The sequence below is a fragment of the Podarcis melisellensis genome, assembly GCF_964234715.1.
Source record: "Podarcis melisellensis genome assembly, chromosome: 16".
Classification (NCBI taxonomy): Eukaryota; Metazoa; Chordata; class Lepidosauria; order Squamata; family Lacertidae; genus Podarcis; species Podarcis melisellensis.
In genome coordinates, this window is record NC_138533.1 from 4,907,837 (window position 1) to 4,913,836 (window position 6,000).

Genomic DNA, 6,000 nt, shown 5'->3' on the forward strand with positions numbered 1-6,000 from the left:
ATTTCAAAACTTGACTTCCTTCCCCCTCTTCCTGCGGTCCCTTAAATTTATTCTTAATATCTTCTGCATATCCAGATTAACTTAATTTGCTCATTTATTCATCTTCTTTAAATACATACTCTTACGAAACTGCAGGTTATTACAATAATCCTGCCAATGTCGTTATCTGATTACAATTTATCTGTAAATAGTCAATAAACCATTTGCATTCTTTGGGAGAAGAGTCGGCGGAAGAAGACTGGAAGAAATTTAAAGTCTATTTACAGAAATATTGTAAAATTAATGAATGTTAGAATGATGTCGGATAGAAATTAAGTGGTTTCCAGCTGTAATGTTTTAAGAGAATATGGGAAAAAAGGTTTAGAAGCAGGTTAAAACTTATTGATAAGGATTTGCTGAACTAACAATCTGAATTGGAATACAAAAAAGGGAGGTATGAGGAGGTCTGGGAAATAAGTTAATGGAAAATAAGTTATGGAAACTCTGTGTGTTTTTAATTATTTTTATTTTTGTATTTTTGTTATTTTTTCTTTTTGATTTTTACTGTATTAATATTGAAAACTTTAATAAATATCTTTAAAAAAAACAAAACCATTTGCATTCTTTTATATATATTTTAAAAAATTGTTATCTTGATTTCTTATTCTTCTGGTAAGTTTCGCCATTTCTGCATATTCCATAAGTTTCTGTATCCGTTCTTGCTTTGCTGAGACTACCTAACAGTTTCAACTGGAGAAGCTTTGGGCAAAGATGCCACCAGAAGAAAAGTTGTGATTTTTTTTTACCCTTGCCATTGCGGTGGCGTGGGGAAGGCAGCAAGGCAAGTCCATTTTCCTGCTGTATGTGAGGAAGAAATTCAACAGGTGCGGTTCAGGTTGCACTTCATGCCAGAGGGAGAAAGTTGCTTACAGAGAACGTTCAGAAGCAGTTTTTTAGGTGTTCCAAGTGATGACAGCCCACACCCTGGCAGCGGAAACAGGTTCTGGGTGAGCCCGGTCTTCTGCCAACAGCCACTGCACACAGGTTGAACTATTTACATAACAAAATGAGGTGGGAAGATGGCAAAGCCCTGGGTGGTATTAGCAAAGCGCACCATTTCAGGCTGCAAGGGCGGGTCATGCTTTTGAACACCCCTTTGTATTAAAAACAAGCAACGCCACACTACACAGGAGTTGCACTGAGTCAGACCTTTGGTCCATCCATCTAAGTATTGCTGACACTGGCTGGCAGCAGGTCTCCTGGTGTTCCAGGAGCTGCGACCTTTTGCATGCAGCGTAACTAAGGTACAGTCTTGCCCGGTCCTCGTAGAAGTGAGGAAAGAGGGTGCCATTTAAAATAGAAACCTTGCTCTTCGTGGTTCTGAATAAAGGGTCAGGCTGCTGAGTCCATCTACCTCAGTACTGTCCACACTGACTGGCAGCAGCTATCCAGGGTTTCAGGCGGGGAGCCGCCCCCGTCTCTATCACGGATTGAACCAGGGACCTTCTACATGCAAAGCAGGTGTTCTGGCACTGAGCCACAACTCTTCCCTTAAAAATAAAAGTAAGATTCCAGTCCTCATGGAAGATGGGAAGCTGCCTTAAACTGAATCTAGCTCAGTAATGAGGTACTGAGCGGATGCTCATTCAATCTGCAGGTGAATCCAAGCAGGGAGGGGTAGCTAATGTCACAGAAGACAGAATTTGGATTCAAAATGACCTTAACAGATAGGAGAACTGGGCCCAAACTAAGAAAAGGAAGGTTCTGCAATTAGGCAGGAAGAACCAGCTGCACACCTGTATAAGAGACACACCTGGCTTACCAGTAAAAGTAAAGGGACCCCTGACCATTAGGTCCAGTCGTGGCCGACTCTGGGGTTGCGGCGCTCATCTCGCTCTATAGGCCAAGGGAGCCAGCGTCCAACTTCTGGGTCATGTGGCCAGCATGACTAAGCTGCTTCTGGCGAACCAGAGCAGCGCATGGAAACGCCGTTTACCTTCCTGCCAGAGCGGTACCTATTTACCGTATCTACTTGCACTTTGACGTGCTTTCAAACTGCTAGGTTGGCAGGAGCAGGGGCCAGCAACGGGAACTCACCCCTGTCGCGGGGATTCGAACCGCCAATCTTCTGATTGGCAAGCCCTAGGCTCTGTGGTTTAACCCACAGCGCCACCCACGTCCCAGTAGTACACAGCTTACCAGTAGTACATGCGAAAGGATGCAGAGGCCTTCGTAGACCACAAACTGAACAGGAGTCAACCGTGTGATGCAGCAGCAAAAAAGGCTAATGCTATTCTAGGCTGCATCAACAGAAGTCTAGTGTCCAGATCAAGGGAAGTAATAGTACCACTCTAATCTGCCTTGGTCAGGCCACACCTGGAATACTGTGTCCAATTCTGAGCGCTACAATTTAAGGATGATATTGACAAGCTGGAAGGTGTGCAACCAAGATGATCAAGGGTCTAGAAACCAAGCCTGATGAGGAACGGTTGAGGGAATTGGGTCTGTTCAGCCCAGGCTTCCTCAACCTTGGCCGTCCAGATGTTTTGAGACTATAGTTCCCATCATCCCTGACCACTGGTCCTGCTAGCTAGGGAACATGGGAATTGTAGGCCAAAAACATCTGGAGGGCCGAGGTTGAGGAAGCCTGGCTTAGCCTGTAAAAGAGGAGAACAAGAGGAGATACAGTAGTCATCTTCAAATATCTGAAAGGCTGTCTGCATGGAGGATGGACTCAAAGCAGTGGCTTCAAATTACAAGGAAAGAGATTCTGACTAAACATCGGGAAGAATTTTCTGATCGTAGGAGCTGTTCAACTGTGGAACAGACTCCCACTGGAGGTGTTGGATTCTCCTTCCTTGGAGGTTTTTAAGCAGAGGATGGTTGGCCATCTGTTATGTATGATCTAGCTGAGATTCCTGCATCGAAGGGGGTTGATGACCCCCAGGTGTCCCTTCCAACTCTATAATCACGTTTCCATAACTGACAGCAGCTCTCCGGGGGTTTCACTGGAAGTGCCTGTCCAGGGTCTCAGGAACAGTCACTCCCAGCCCTACTTGGAGAGGAATGATCCTCGGACACCCGGCAACACTCAGTGGCCAGCATGACCAATGGTTAGTGCATGATTTAAACTAAGTTGTTTTTAATTGTTCTAATTGGTTTAATTGTTCTTTAATTGGTTTAAAGCTGCAACCTGCCCTGGGACCTTTTGTTGTTGTTGTTGTTCAGTCATTTAGTCATGTCCGACTCTTTGTGACCCCCTGGACCAGAGCACGCCAGGCCCTCCTGTCTTCCATTGCCTCCCACAGTTTGGTCAAACTCATGCTGGTAGCTTCAAGAACACTGTCGAACCATCTCGTCCTCTGTCGTCCCCTTCTCCTTGTGCCCTCTATCTTTCCCAACACCAGGGTCTTTTCCAGGGAGTCTTCTCTTCTCATGAGGTGGCCAAAGTATTGGAGCCTCAGCTTCAGGGTCTGTCCTTCCAGTGAGCACTCAGGACTGATTTCCTTCAGAATGGAGAGGTTTGATCTTCTTGCAGTTCATGGGACTCTCAAGAGTCTCCTCCAGCACCAGAATTCAAAAGCATCCATTCTTCGGCGATCAGCCTTATTTATGGTCCAGCTCTCACTTCCATACATCACTACTGGGAAAACCATATATTTTACTATACGGACCTTTGTTGGCAAGGTGATGTCTCTGCTTTTTAAGATGCTGTCTTAAAAATCTTTTTTACGATACTGGAGTGGCTTGCCAGTTCCTGCTCCAGGTGGATCACGTTTGGTCAAAACTCTCCACTATGACCTGTCCATCTTGGGTGCCCTGCTTGGCATAGCTCATAGCTTCTCTGAGTTATTCAAGCCCTTTTGCCACGGCAAGGCAGTGATCCATGAAGGAGCCTGGGACCTTAGGGTCAGTGGCGTAGTGTGGGGCATGCAGGGGGGCCCGGCCGCACCGGGCGCAACATCTGGGGGTTAGGGGGCGCAAATCCACGGGTTAGGGGGTGCAAATTACTTGCCTTGCCCCGGGTGCTGACAACCCACGCTACGCCACTGCTTAGGGTGGGTAATTAAAAATAAACCAACAGACAGAGAAATAACAGGGGCCCCAGCCCCACTCTGTCATCCGGCCCCACCGCAGCTGCACCTATGGGTGCTTCACCTATGGGTGCTGAAAGGCAGTCTGCTTTGAGGAATCTGGATGGGCAGGAATGTTCTGAGAGGGCAAACTCCTCTCCCTGCTCTCTCTCTCTCTCTCTCTCTCTCTCTCTTTGCAGTGATCTTCCTTCCACTTTTAGGTAAACAAGGCTGCGGCCCGCCGACGCCTCCCGCTCCCTCCCCTCCGGGCCGCACACGTGTCTGAGCAGGAGTAAGGAGGCGGCGGCCGGGCCATGAATGGGGCCCCGGGCCACGCCCACACCCAGGCGCCAGCCAATGGCGCGGCGTTCCATCCGGCGGGGACGGGCCAATGGGGAGCCCGCTGGAGGTTCTCGGCCCCCGCGGCGTGAGTGAAAGTTACATAAGAATGAATGAGTCGCCTGCCGCGTCAATCAAGCGCGCATCCGCACGCGCCGCGTGTCCCTTTCGGTTTTTCCCCCCACCCGCGACGTGCAGGACGGAAAAGGGTCGTGGGGATGAGGATCCGAATGCGGCCCTTAGCTCCCAAATAGAAGCGTAATTCGCTTTTTCAAAGCGTCACCATTTTTTTATTGATTTATGGCGCATCTAGAAAATTTATTTGGACCTATTAATCGGTCTTGAGAAAAGATCCCCTTCCTTTTTATAGTTAGTAACGTGAATTCCCTCACTTCTGGGTGGGTGAGTTTTATGCGCAAGAGCAGCATAAAATAAAATAAAATAAAATGAATAGATAAATAGGTTGTTTTTTTGCCACGCGGAGGTAGCTCACGTCTGAAGAGTCAATTAGATGTATTATTAGTATTTTGTATTTTATCATTATTAGTAGTATTAATTACTATTAGTATTAATGACTCTTCCTTCGCTCTAAAGCCTCACGGGTGGGTTGCAAGAATTAAAACACAAATTATTTTTTTTAAATGGGATTGTTTTTGTTAATAAAAAAGCTACAGTCACAAAAAATAAGGTTTGGTGTAGAGTGTCCTGGGTTCAAATAATTTCCCTTCAGTGGCCATGGGCATAGCCAGGATTTTTGTGGGTGGGGCAGGCCTTTTGTTATAGGGGTGGAGGCAGAACCTCAATTTGCTATGCCTTTTTATTGATTGGGGGGGTAGCTGCCCCCCTGGCTACGCCCATGCCTCAGTCCCATGAAGCTTGCTGAATGTGACCTAGGAGCTATCTCAGCCTAACTTGCCTCAGAGGGTTGTTGTGAGGAGAAAGCAGTGAAAAGGTGGGGGGGTTAGCATGTCGCCTCCGGGTCTACCCATGCGCTCTTTGGAGAAAAGACGGGATATAAATGAATGCATAGAATAAAAAAACCAAAAACATGCCTGTATGCATGTCTGCTAAGTACAGTGGTACCTCTGGTTGTGAACAGGATCCATTCCAGAGGCCCGTTCGCAACATGAAAAGAGTGCAACCTGCAGCGGCGCATCTGCTGCTTCTGTGCATGCACGTGACATCATTTTGTGCTTCTGCACATGCGCAAGCGGCGAAACCTGGAAGTAACCTGAAAGAACGTGACATGAAGCAAATGTAACATGAGGTATGACTGTACAGTGGTACTTCTGGATGCGAACGGGATCCGTTCGCATCCTGAAGCGAACGCAACCTGCGTGTGCAGGTTGCGATTCGCTGCTTCTGCGCAAGTGCGTGACGTCATTTTGAGCGCATCAGCAAGCGGCGAAACCCGGAAGCAACGCGTTCCGTTACTTCCAGGTCGCTGCAGAGCGTAACCTGAAAACGCTCAACCTGAAGCGACTTCAACCTGAGGTATGACTGTACTTCTTATGGACTAGCACATGGGTAGGCAAACGAAGGCCCGGGGGCCAGATCCGGCCCAATCGCCTTCTCAATCCAGCCCACAGATAGTCTGGGAATCAGCGTG